At 42.3% G+C, this 13,365-nt stretch overlaps 1 long non-coding RNA gene across 1 annotated transcript; it reads left to right on the top strand.

Moving 5' to 3' along the window:
- The first annotated feature begins 2,413 nt into the window (after positions 1 to 2,413).
- Positions 2,414 to 11,878, top strand: LOC129387152 (uncharacterized). Its single transcript, XR_008614440.2, has 3 exons — positions 2,414 to 2,899; positions 4,047 to 4,183; positions 8,384 to 11,878. It is a non-coding gene; the product is annotated as an uncharacterized lncRNA (long non-coding RNA).
- Positions 11,879 to 13,365: the final 1,487 nt, after the last annotated feature.

Genomic DNA, 13,365 nt, shown 5'->3' on the forward strand with positions numbered 1-13,365 from the left:
GACTTTGTATAGCCAGATATCTGCAAAAGGCTTCATGTGATCAATGGCAAAAAAATTTACAATGCTATCACTGAATACTTAAAGGTGTGCAACCAGTTAGACTGAGAATGGTTAGGAGTGAAGGCTAACGGTAAATAGCTCACCAACTTACGGTTTGTAGATGACATTCGCATACTCAGCAACGCTGCAGACTATTTGCAACAAACGTTTGAGGACCTTGGCGAAGAAAGGGTAAGAGTCTGATTGAGAGTTAGTATGCAGAAGAGAAAAGTAATGTTCCGCAGCCTGGCGAGAGATCGAATGTCATGGTCGGCAGTCAGCCTCTAGAACCTGCGCAGAAATACGTTTATTGAGGTTAATTACTCGCAGGGGCCTCTGATCAAGGAAATTAACAAAAAAAAAATTAGCTGGAGAGCTTACGGCAGGCATTACTAAATCATGACCAGGGAGCTTACTGCTAATCATTGCTTTCTACCGTTACTAACGTATGGGGCCGAAACTTGGAAGTTACCAAAGAAGCTTGGGAAGACGTTGAGGACCGCGCAACGAGCGATGGAATGAAAATTATTAGGCATGGCGATAATAGACTGGAAGACAGCGATGTGGATTAGAGAGCGAACGAGGATAGCTGATATTCTGGTTGACATTAAACGAAGAAGTCGTGCTGGGCATACATTGCAAAGCGTAAGGGAGAGAACTGCTGGTCTATTGGAGTTGCAGAATGGGTGCTAAGGGAAAGGAAGCACAGTCGAGAACGGCAGAGAATAATGTGGACGTGATGGAATTGGGAAACTTAAAGACACGTGGAACCAGTTAGCACAAGACAGGGGTATTGGAGATCGCTGGAGAAGCTTTCGTCCTGCGATGGACGTCAAAATAAGCTGATGATGATGATGATTATGTGACGACATCCATGCCAGCTTCGCGGCATGTCATTCATGTTATGTCATGCATGCGTGTCATGCACGTTCTGATAGCTCGATTTACGTCGATTGCGGGGGGGGGGGGGAGGGGGCGGAGGAGTAACGGCGTGGCCAAGTGGGGCACGCCGGGCACTTGTAACGCTCACTAACAGTAAATTTTTTGCTACTATGGCAATGGCCCCGCTCCTTCCTCCTCCACGGTCAATTGGGACCCCCCCCCCTTCACACGCAAAAATTTTCTGGCTACGCCACTGTGGGGAGGGGGGTGTAAGATTGCTCTAGACCCCTCCCCCTAACTTGTCAACGGAAACGGGGGAGGGGAGGGCAGCTGCCGCCAGGCCGCAAACCTTAGGCAGCCAAATTACCGGATGCATTTACCTTTGGACGTGAATACTGCTCTAATGTCATTACACTGTAGGATTCGTGGCAGTTCGAGGGCATGCGACAATAAAAAAAAATATGCAGCCATCAGCAAGGCTTAGCTTGAGCAGATCTTTGGGAGCTGGGCAAGGCTCTCACAAAAAAAAATAAGCTTGGCACCCCTCTTACATGCATTGTCAACTCTGCGTCACCGCTGACTGCACATTTCCGGTAAAAAAAAATCACACAGGAACTCCTCTCGGATTTGTCTAAGTATGTGTAAGCATTGTGACTCTTCCTCATCTACACGCAGTCCATGTCGTTATTAATGTTCTGAGACTTGATCCGACGAGTATAAGCGACAGCGCTGCGGCGACACGAACTGCTGAGGTCGGCGGCGCCAAGTGAATGGCGCAAGCAAAGTACTGCAGGTGGCGGGGCCAGGTGCGCTGGTGAAGTTCCGTTCGTTTTGAGCCGTTATCGCTCTTTAGCCCTTCTCATCCGCGTCGAACCATTATCAACCGTTCTCCGGCGGCGGCTGCTTGTGGCCCGGCCGCGCGAACCGTATCTTGAAAGCGAACAGCATTGTGGACAGAGTGTGCCCACTGCTGAAAACTTCGCGCGCTGTGTTCTCACCGTTTACTTCGCTTTGAAAACAGACGCGCGTACACCTATCTTGAAAGTGATCTGCGAAAAGCGCATAGTGCGGCATGAGCTGAAAGCTTCGTGAGCGCAGTGTTCTCGCCGCTTCGGTCGCGTTGAAGCGAGAGCTAGCACGAAGGTGAATTCACTCGCTGCTGCAGGTTTTATTTTGAAAGATATCGTGCGGTACGGAATGACGGACGGATGGTTTTTCTTGTTGGGTAAGTATAGAATGCTTACGTTATAAAAAAAAATCGCAGGGTTCGCGAATTTCGCGATAACAACCAACACCAACCTACTCCCCCGCCCCCCGCTGAGCGATGCCGTCTTGATCGCCCCCTCCCAACCCCGGGAAAAGGGACACTACCTCTCTATCTCAGTTGAAGAAACGATGATGAAACGTTAACAACGACAAGAGCGACATTTCCTAACGAGTTGTCTTATGGCCTCCGAGATTCGCGTGCGAAGCTGGCGCGCACGAACCTGGGAGGCCATAATTGGCCGCTTAATAGCATAAAAAGACAAAAAGATAATGCCAAACGACACAGTTAAAAATTCAAACAACGTACTGATCTTAGCTATACTGTTTGGGGAAAAGAAATAAAAAAATAGACAGCCGTAACACACGCCACTAAAGCCACCACCGCCGGCATAACGCGGAACCAACAGTTGGCAACATTGCTTCGTGCGCTTCGTCTCCGCAACGAGAGCCGCCATCCTTTCGCGCCGGCCGTTTTGTCATAGTTCTGTTTTTCTGCAAGTCCGTGCACGCAGCTCATCGGTAGATGCACGGGTGCACGGCGTCGCATTGCGACCTGCGGCATTTTCTCGTGTTTGCGCAATCGGTGTGAAACATGTCGCATGTGAAATATTTGATAGAAGTGCCTCACGTCCAAGTCAAGCCGCCGTACGAGTGTATGGCTGTGTGCCCCGTTCTCGGAAGCGTCGACGGGTTTCCGGCATGCGGATTTCAGGTACGTGCAAATGCGTTTCGCCCTCCTATTGAGCTCCGGAGCGAAGCGTGCAATATTTCATGTGAAAGATGCAGTGACCGTCATCATGGTGTGAATTTCGAGCGGCAAACGAGAACTGTGGCACTTAGCGCATACCGCGGCTGCTAAGTCAGCGTGGAAATTGTTTTACGTTATCGTAATATGTTGCTGCCAGTCTAATCTGCCGCTTGTGGACAGCTAGCCCATTGACTTTTGCTTGTGGCAGCGATAGGTATATAAATGGAAGCGGTAATAATTTTCCAGAGCAGACAGTTGTTTCGCTCGATGTTTGGTCGTGTTCCATGGCGTTACGAAAGCTAGAAAACTAACTGGCTTGATCGTGCTTAGTTCCAACTCCAAAGGGCGTAACGTTGGCGCTGTATATGTTTGTTTTCCGGGCCGCGAGTACCACTTTCATGCTTTTGTTGCATGAGAGTGGTAGCTGCTGCATGCCGTCTGGGCAGAATACAATAAAAGCTTATTTCCTCACTTTCATACGTAAACAATGTGACGTAACAAAATTTCCAGCGTTTTATTCGGAGCGTAAATATCCAGTATAGTTTAGGAAGAAACTCAAATTCTGTCTTAGCTTAGTAGGCGTGAAACAAGTGAAACTCTCATTCCTTTTTGAATTGTTCGCCCAAACCGCACCGCCCGCAGATGCGTCATCGGGTAATTGACAGTAGCTTCGCTACGTGAGTTGTTTTATGCGCCAATATTGCCCAGTTAAGTATCCTGTTAATTTATGCCGACGCTCGTTCATCTTGATTTTAAGCGATTACTATCCCCGAGTACCGGACGATGCCAAACTTGTTGCGAGGTGTAGCAAACGCGGGAAATTCAAACTAGCGTGGCTGCAAGTTCCTGTTTTTACGTTTCTTGCATTCAAAGCCAACAGACACAGTATCACTGATTTATTTCCATTTCTGCTGTACTTGATCAATCTAATGTGACAACTGCATTTGCTCTTTAATGTTCTCCATTTACTGTGTATTCAGCTTGGCTGCCAGAAAATGCTTGAATTTTTTGCAGTATCCAAGTGACGAAATATTTCACTGACGGCCGTGTGTGAAACACGCAAGATGACAAAACTGATAGCAAAATGATGAGATGTTTTTTTTTTTTATAGCGTTTGGACTCGACTTTTGGTGAGGATGTCGATCGACCTTGGGCCTGGTGACAGCACACCCGACATGGCCAAAGTGCAGCCTATCAGTTTAGTGCCCCCGAATGGACCATCAACATCGGAAAATGAAACAGAGCCAGGTAGGGGCAATTTTTACTTTGGAACAGAATACTGACAGCTGCCTCTTTTTTTAAGAACTAAATAACTTATTTACAAACCAATCCTTTCTCTTTGTGCAGCCTACATAGAATTGTTTTTTGCTTGTTATACAGATCTTCAGAAAGCAGTTCTTCTGAACCCTTTTTGCATGCACAAATGAATAAAGAGGAGTGCACTTTCTGAAGAAATTAGTGCATTGAAATGTGCGTTCGACACACAATGAGATGCAAAATAACCAACAACTTTAAAGCGGTAAAAAAAAACAAGTTTGAAACATGTTGTAACATCATAGCCCGCCTTGGCATACGGATCTAAATATAACAGCAACAGAGGTGCATGCAGAGATGTGTTTGTAAATGTTTGCAAGATATGTACATTGTCTAAGAAATTGTTTTTATTTACTCGGAGCTTCTTGGTGCCATGGCAGTGCAGTAAAAGCTCAAAATGATGCCCCTGCTCCTAATAAAGCAACTTTAGATTTTAAAATTAAATTATGGGCTTTTACATTCCAAAGTCACAACCTGAAGTTTTGGGAACCTGGCCTTCTTTAATGTACACCTGAATCTAAGTGCATAAGCGTTATTGCATTTTACCCCCATTGGAGGGCAGCTGCCATTGCCTAGATTGAAGCTGGGACCAGCATGACTGAGCAGCATGGCATCATAGTAAGTGGGCTATAACACCAGGTCAAAATGAGAAATACTGCTTAGAGCTACCAACTTCTTGGCTCACAAGCACTTTGAACTAAGTTAAAGGAGTATGGAGTACTGACAGCGACCGTTTATGTACCAATTTCTTTTTAGGCTGACTCCATTATTAAGGCGCGAAGCTTCAATTAGTCAAAACCAGCCTAAATTACAGAACCAGCTCAAAACACGCACCATGTATAGCTGGATTTGGAAATGAAAATGGAGTCAATTCATGTCGCCGAAAATGGAGGTGGCAGTCACACTATTTCATGCATTTTGCCTAAAACATAGTCAATTATAATTAATCAATTTCTAAAATATTCTTTTTGAAAAGTTTTTTTCAAGCATGAAAGGAGGAGCCAAATGGTGTTCAGGCGCACGAGTGGCTAGTTGCACAGCACTTCTTGCATGTATTCACTGGCTTCTTTCAAGCTTGAAAAAAAAAATTGTTGCACCTATTGAGCAGTAGAAAGCTGGATTGGGAATTTTTCAGGATGCTCTACAATTTTCACACCGGCACTTTTGCTTTGAATATAATATTTGAGAGCAGTTAAATAATCGTTAATAACTAATTACCTAATTAGGAAAAATGCAAGAATTGGTTTCACTTCCTCAAAACGATGGCAAACGTCATTACAGTGGTGCTGTCCAGCTACGTGGCACTTGTACATATTTAAAGCTTGCACGTGTCACACAGACCACCTGGTAATTACAAGGCATATATAGAAGTGGCTAAGTTGTGTGAGCCAGCCATGTGTAGCGAATCATGAGAAACAGCCATGTTTCTTTGACTTAAGGGCATGATAAGATTTACATGCTCGACACCTCGTATCAGTGTGTTCTAGGCCTGTTCGTAGTTTAGCTGCTACATAAACAATATTTCTCCACGTGTAAGCTCATATGCATCTTTCATGTACATTGCCTCGTGTGTCCAAAATAAACCATCCTCAGCATGGGACCTAATTAGTAGCCTTTGTGTACAGATATATGACTAGCCTAATAAATAGGAGGATTTTAAGAAGCACTTCTAACACGGTCTGATCATGTGTTTAAAGAAGCTAATCTAGCATGATTTCAGGCATAACTGTTGCCCCTGAAGAATATTTGAATCATCTGCATTGGCATTGTTTTTATAGAGCACCAATACTGCTTTGATTGAAGTAGCCTCGTGGAACATGAAGCATCGCTTCTTGCTGAGTCAAGGAAATATTATCTGCATATATGAGGTGCATGTGTCATATGCTCGAATGCTGTTTAAAGGCTGCTAATAAGAAAATTAGAAATTCACTTGCCTTCCAGAGATTGCTTCAGTAGTCTATGCTACTCGATCATAAACAATTTACCAGAGTGAACATTCATCACAGTTGGCTTTGCAATGTTTATGCAAAATACCACAAATGCCTACTAGACATGTGGCTGCACTAAAACTTGGAATTAATGACCAGTAAGATTTATAGGACAGAAAAACTTAGTTTATTACTCCAAAACAAAATGCCAGGCACTTCGGTTATTTCTGCCATAAGAGTTTCTTACAGTAATTACTAGAGGGAACTCTGGCGCTGCAGTCGTACCACCATGGGAATGGTGGGAAGCACATGGATTTGTCTGATATTCGAGCTTGTGAATTCAAACGTTCTTGTGGCTTCGTATATTATACGCTATATAAATCTTATTGTCGATTTCAGCGCAGTCTATACTCTTCGAAGTGCAGAAGACGGCGCCAACACGCACAATTGCTATTAATTGCAACGATTGAGCTTGTCCAGGTGGCCAAATTGAAAGGCGCCAAGCGTCTCAAGGCACTGGTATGCTCGCGATAAATTCATCAGGGCGTTGCACTCGCTTGTCGTTACATGCCTCCGTGGCTTAATGGTCTCAATATCAGACTTCTGTTCTAGAGTCCCTGTGTTTGAACCCTGTCATCGGACGATTTTAATGTTTATTTATTACACAGTATTTGACAAAGTCACAAAGCCGTTTGAATCCAAACAGATGAAGTTTAGGCAAATCCATGTACTTCCCATAATTTCCATGCTGGTGAAGCCGTTCTTGTTTGATCTTCTGTAGACACTAACGTCAGAGTTCCCTCTAGTAATTATTGTATGAAACTGATTTCTGCACCTCGCTCGTGCAGAAGTGGCACCACACCCGTTGCGTAAACATGCACTACCTTTCGGCCAAGTGTGGGGAATGCTGTGAACTCGCCCTGTACAAAGCCTGCACTAAGTAAAACAAATCACAACGTGCAGTTGCTGCCACGTTGAACTGGTGTAATGAGTAGTGAAATGCAGCACCTCCTGAACTAGTTCAGAACGTGCAGGTTAATCAAGTGGAGATTATATAGTAACATAAGTTGAGTGATTCTGCATTACATTCGCGAAATATACTTCATGATACTTTTCCGTTTATTTCCTCAGTTATTAAGAATCCCTTTTGCATTGTTGGACGGAACTACAGAATGCCAACATATTTTCTAGCATTCACTGGTAGCAAACATGTAAAAACTTGTTCTAGTTTCTGGATTGCCGCTTTAACCATTAACCCCCAAGTTAATTCCGGAAAAATGTACCAAATTTTCCAAATTTTTTACGTACTCAATTTTTGGGTGTCATTCTCATTCTAAAAATATATTACTTCATTGGTCTCTGGTTAGAAATAACACAAAAATAAGAGCTGCTCTTGAGGGCAGCTTTCCCTCAATGCCGAATGTAACTCATCTTTGACAATAACAGCAGCATAACATCGGGCAGAAAGAGTGTGACTCGTCATTGGCGATATTGGTACTTCCTCCAGTCACTAGTACAGCTTGGGATCAAGGGTTAAAGGTTGCGACTTCGTTGCTGCCCAATTTTAATTCTGCAGCTGTTAAACTTGGGTGTAGCGTGTGTATGCGTGTGCATGCATTAAAATGACTTCACGCTAGAGCAAAGCAACCGTAGCGCAGAGAGGCATTAGTCATCTTTATATATTTGCTTTGTAAAGATGCGCTAAGTGTATCTTTTGCAGTATAGACTTCGCGCTCTTTGGGCAAAGATGCCCTTGTGCTACTAAAACCTATCAATTAATTAGCTTTTTGCAGTAGCAGGTGCTTATTCCTTATTCAGGATCGGTGTGTGAGTTTTAATTTGTTTTTTTTGAACTGTGCAATTCCCACTCACAGGACTGCATGCCATCTGAGGTGTTCCTTTTTCAGTCAAGAATGTTGAGGTTTTGTTTGTGAAACTCGATTTCTTGCCTCAAACGAGCTTGTGCAAACTGACCAAGCTGATAATTCTACCTGCTCATATGTGAAATATGTTGCGGTTATGAATCCTCATAATGAATGACACATAGCATAAACATTTTATCTATTAAAACAATTTAATGAAAATTTTCATGTCTTTCGTGTTCGTGTTAACTTCTCTACTCTCGGGTCCTGTCTGCATGCCTCACCTCTTTTTTTGCATATTAAATATTATATAAACTTAACCATGCTTTTTTACCACAATGCAGGGGGAAAAGGTTCCGGTAACACCATGCATTCAGTATGGTGGCCCAGACGTGTATGCAAGCAACCTCCTTCACGTGGACCAAGAACTACTCTGCAGTGTCTCGCAGACTGTCATGCGAAGCCCTCAACATTCTCGTCTCAGTGGAATGGCTGCTCATCTATCTGCGTGTCCATCACCAAGACGGCCAGTTGTAAAGCTCCTGTACCCGTTTAAGAAAGCTTAATGATTTTTTATTTAGTTTTCACGGTTGGCCGTAGAATCTTACCATTTTTGATGTTTCTAACATTTTTACCTGGCACAAAGTGGTGCAATAACTTTAAACCAGTGTAATGTATTTAAGTGATGCTCACTCTAATGTCTATCTGGTTTTGTTAGTGTTTAAGAAATTTCAATGTCTGATCAGGTAACAGCATTTGGATTTGTCATCGTGGCTCGTTTCAATGAGCTGCTAGGAAATAAGACGCAAAACTTATCACCCGCCAGTTGTAGCGTTTTTTTTTTTTCATGACTACAGTATACACGTTTCAAAAGATGGAAAGTGGGGAAAAAAGCCTCAAGAACATAATCATCCTAGGATTGTCATGTCCTTACAACTCTGCAATGACTAATGCCTCATACATCTTGGGAGCACATTGGTCGCAATGCCTACAGGTATACTTGATAAGAGAATAGCTTGCACCCAGATTTGCCACACAGTTGATGGCTGATGGCTTTTGTTTGTCGAATTCATGTTACTACTATGTATTCAATATTCATTTAGATGTAAAGGACACTACAGGCACTGAAGTACCAAATGGCACTTGCATTTCAGGGGACAAAGTGCCCAGCATACCTGTCACAAAACGTGTTCTAGGGGCTGCCTTGCCTCTATAGGTAAATCGACACCAGATGCTCTGTGTATAGTGTAATCAGTGTACTTGTCTGGAGTGCTTGAAAGATGTGCTACGGGCTGTACTGGCACTGTCTGAAGATAATGCATGGTTCTAGAAAGCCTGCAGCTGAGCATCTGCCACCATACTGAAGGAACTGTACTAATTTATTGTGTTGATGTTGAAATTTAGGAGCTGCAATGAATAGTTGTAAATGTGGCAGCGTTGCCAAACTAAAGCACAAATTACACACCTCGACTCACACAATGCACTCTGAAAGTTTTGCTACGTGGTATCTGTGTTTGCAGCCTGACTTTATGGCACCTTTACGAGCAATGGCAGGTGATTGCAGCTGCTGAGGCTTTATCAACTGGCAAGTTGAAAAAAGAATGCTGTGCCACCAGTGTGGCTGCACATTCCAAGATGCAAGCTATCTTGAACCAGGTGTTCGGCAGACAGTACATGTGCAGCCAAAACATGGTGTTTGAGCCCTATAGGCAACTAGGGTTCACAACTGCCCACAAGTGTGCTGTCATAACAGAAAGTTGAGAACAAGCAGCATTTTTACCGGTGTTCGAAACATTAGTGCAAGTCATTCTTTCACCAAGGCTGGTAATCATGCATATGTAACGAGAACAGGGCATTTGTTACACACAAGGGGTCATGTGTCAAGTTTAATTAGATCAGTAATCTATGAGATGGATTTATGAAAAGTATACCTTTTGTTCCTCAGTGGTCTCTTGGAGAGATGACCATTTTCGGCAGTTTAGTTTTGACTTTTTATGTCTAGATTTGGTGTGCATATTTCAACTATAGCTAATAGTCAGTGCTCTGTCCTGCCCAGTTTTTATGTTGTCTTTGTGATATTTGCAATATTTTGCAGTTCAGCTGCAAAATATTGTCTATACTATTATATATTGTCTATGCAAGTATATGTCTTTACTATTACTAGTTTTCATGTTCAACTTTTGTGCAGTGCTCACTAGTTATTACTAGCCATGTTTTGTTCACATATACTCTTGGATTGTTGCGCGAAGTGACACAGACAGAGACTGCAAGCAGACAGGACGAGCGCTAACTTTCAGCTAACTATATATATATATATATAGGTGATTGCAAAAAAACGCAGCATAACAACATGACAAGGTATGAAGACATCAGTTAAACATATCAGGAAGTAGGGAAGCCAAAAAAGGAAACAACAAAAAGACACTACTTCAGATTAACACACGTGTTGTGAAGATACTGAAATTCGCATTCTAACAGACAAAGATGCATGGCTAACGCAAGTCTCTCCTAATCTTTTAATGTGGAATGCCTCGATTATTTCCCGTGTGGTTTGACATTTGTGTCTCGAAAGAATTTTTGTGTCTTCAAACAAAGGTTTACAACCGCAATTGAAACAATGTGACGCTAGATGTGAAGCATTAGGATTGTAAAGTGAATGTGTTCTTTTAGTCTAATATTAATGCACCTGCCGCTCTGTACAATGTAAGTCTTCGCGCACTTGAGAGGAATCTGATAAAGTATACCAGTGTTACAAGGCACAAAAAGGGACACATGTCTAACTCCGCAATCATCTTTTCTGTTTAGCCACCCTGTTCAAGTTTCCTATTTATCATAGGCACATGATAGACAACTTGCGGGGCCAAGAAAACTTCATTCAAGTCATATCTATTGGCCACGTTCCATAAACCATGGGATAATCTATGTACATAGGGCACCACAGCAAACTTTTTTTTTCTGTTTTTCTTGTTTCTTAGTCTGGCCTTTTACCCATTTTAAAAGCTTTTCGCAGGTTAGTGATAAATGCACAGGATAACTAGCCTTCTCGAGCCTATCTATTTGTTGTGAAAAACTGTTTCATATCGTGTCGACATGACTAGCTTATTCAGCTCTTAAGTTTGCCATTACTAATCATGTCCACACAATATGAAACAAAGTTTTTCACAACAAATAGATAGAGAGGCATTCCACATTAAAAGGTTAGGAGAGACTTGCGTTAGCCATGCATCTTTGTCTCTGTTAGGATGCGAATTTCAGTATCTTCACAACACGTGTGTTAAACTGAAGTAGTCTTTTTGATGTTTCCTTTTTTTACTTCCTTACTTCCTGATATGTTTAACTGATGTCTTCATACCTTGTCATGTTCTTATGCTGCGGTTTTTTGCAGTCACCTATATAAATATATATATACATATATATGTTCTTCGTTTCAACAAAAATTTAGTTGAGAGTTAGAGCTCATCCTGTCTGCTTCTAGTCTGTGTCCGTGTCACTTCGCGCTACAATCCAAGATCATGTTACTGTACCAACTCGCCCAACTTTCTATCCTTGTGTTAACATAGACACACTCAGACTTGTTCTTACTTATGTGACCGGTTATTTTTGTACTTTATAATAAGATACAGTGCTTTTCGAAGGAAAACGTGATAGTTCGTAGTGGGGTTATTTAAAAAAAGCTGTTCTGCTTAAAATTTAATTGAGCAAGCCTGTGCCATTATTCGGTGCTTATGTCTTTGTATTGGTATGGTTTTACTCCTTCTCGTCCTTTTTAATTTTAAATTGTGCAAACATTATTATGTTACCATTTCCCTTTAATGAAATAATAAATACTTTTCTTCTGACATTTCGTCACAGATTTTACAATGATTTTGTTCAATTAGGTAACCTTAGACCAGCTGATTGTTATTCTGGTAGCTTAACTTACAATGCCTGTGGGATATTCAATACAAGCACATGGTGAAAAATAAACTAAATTATTGGGTATAAGCAGGTCACTGGCAGTAAGTGGAGCATACATATATTTCAGGAAATAGTGCATGCTTATATATTGAACAGCATGCACAGCTACACATGCTGTTTTGTTCGTAAATGCTGAACATTATTCTAAGTGGAAGCGCTTTGTTGCACTTTGTTCTTTGGCTTTCAGTGCTACCTTTAAGTCACATATGTGAAAGTACTAGTAGAAGCATCCCGTGGAGATAAATGACAACTTTGATGAATAGAGGTATAAAATATGTGCTTAAAACGGCAAAAAACTGCTTGACAGGCAAACGTATGCCAGTCCATGCATTCCGTGCGCCCTATTGCATTCAATATGAGCTACAACAACGATCTGTGGTGTCTTTCCCTCCTGGTCGAGCTGGTGTTGCAAAAATTTTTCACCAAGAAAAGTGGAGGTATTTAATTTTTCTAACCATGCTTAACCATGCTTTTGGCTGTGTGCTGTTTCCACGGAGTGATAAGTACTGGTGCACCAAGGTGCGGGAGATCCTGTGTCCTTAGGGCAGCGCGCGTTGTTATTGCGCTCTGCATCCTGCTGGCAGTGTACTATTACTGCACAGGAAGATTACGAAAAGCATAGGGTGTGGGCATTGCTGTGATCATGAAACTGAAATTTCTTGCCTGAAAGGGTCGCACGTTATGCTACCACATGACGGACCAGAAGCGCAATATGACGACGCCTCACAGATTCTGGCTCATACTGAACAAGGTAGTACCATAGCTAAGGCTAGGCAGCATTCACAACAGCTAGTCTGCCCATTAACTACATGGCTGTAGTGAACGCTAAAATACTTGCAGGGATAACACCCTTTTGGAAGGGTATTGTCCATGCTACACCCATATTGAAAGGGTGGTGTCTGTGTTACACCCCATATAGAAAGGGTGTTGTTTGTTTTACACCCATAGGCAAGGTGACGTCATATTAACACCCCTTCTTTTGTGGGGTGTTAATTTGCACCGCTTTGCTTGGGGTGTAGCAATACACCCAAAAAGGGTGTCACCCATGGGACAAGTCATTTACACCCTTAAGGGTGTTAAAATTTTTAGAGTGTAACGGAGTTATTTTGAACAAGTTCTAGTGCCGTTACAAGCTTGTCCTGACTTGGATCCCATATCGAGCATGCGTATTCCAGCTTGGAACGTATTAGTGTTTTATACAGCAATAGTTTAAGTGACGATGGCGCTCTAAGAAAGTTACGACGTAGGTAACCTAACATGCGGTTTGCGTTGCTAACTATATGTTCAATATGAGTGTTCCAGGTTAAATTAGTGGTAATGTGAATGCCAAGGTATTTGTACGAGATGACTGATTCTATTTGAACATTGT

The sequence above is a fragment of the Dermacentor andersoni genome, chromosome 2 (genome assembly GCF_023375885.2).
Source record: "Dermacentor andersoni chromosome 2, qqDerAnde1_hic_scaffold, whole genome shotgun sequence".
In the NCBI taxonomy this organism is placed as follows: domain Eukaryota; kingdom Metazoa; phylum Arthropoda; class Arachnida; order Ixodida; family Ixodidae; genus Dermacentor; species Dermacentor andersoni.